We start from the raw sequence: 700 nt of genomic DNA on the forward strand, positions 1-700 counted from the left end.
CCCCCCCCCCCCACCATCTACTACCAAGTTTCTAAACGTAATTCAAGCATTTTAGTATAGTTTTATAAATATTTATTAATATATAATTTATAATAATAATAATAATTTTGGTTTCAGTGTTCAGTCACTTGCTCCACTCTGACAGCTGCATTCTCTTATGCGAATTTCTGGCAAATTCAGTTATTATTTCACTTTCATCGAATTGTTTTTTTTATTTATATTAGCCATAGCTAACCCATTCAGTCTGTTTTCCGACATGGTGCTTCTTAAAAAAAATTTTAAGCGATTAAGTGCTGAAAACGTTCTTTCCGGAGTGAAAGAGGTAACTGGTAACGTGGCGAATAATTGTAAAAGTATTTTAATGTTAGGTCGAAGATTGGTGCGATGAGAGAGTGAATCATGAGCAGAATTCGGTTTTGGAATAGTATTTTGACTCCATTGTTGCCTCCATATGAACAGGTCAGCTCTGATTGTAGATGAGGTATCATCATGGAGATCTTGGACATATATTTTAGCAGCTTTTATAATATTTTTATCGTCATACATATTTAAATTGGCCGGAATATGTCCTTCAAGTGGCATAACATCAATAAGCCTTTGATTAAAACGAGCATTGATTCTATTAAATAGTCAAGATACATTATACATATAAACACGGCCCATGGGGGAGGCTATAGCCCCCTTACTCCCCCCCCCCCCG

The sequence above is a fragment of the Sipha flava genome, unplaced genomic scaffold, assembly GCF_003268045.1.
Source record: "Sipha flava isolate LNK unplaced genomic scaffold, YSA_version1 341_pilon_pilon, whole genome shotgun sequence".
NCBI classification, from domain to species: Eukaryota; Metazoa; Arthropoda; class Insecta; order Hemiptera; family Aphididae; genus Sipha; species Sipha flava.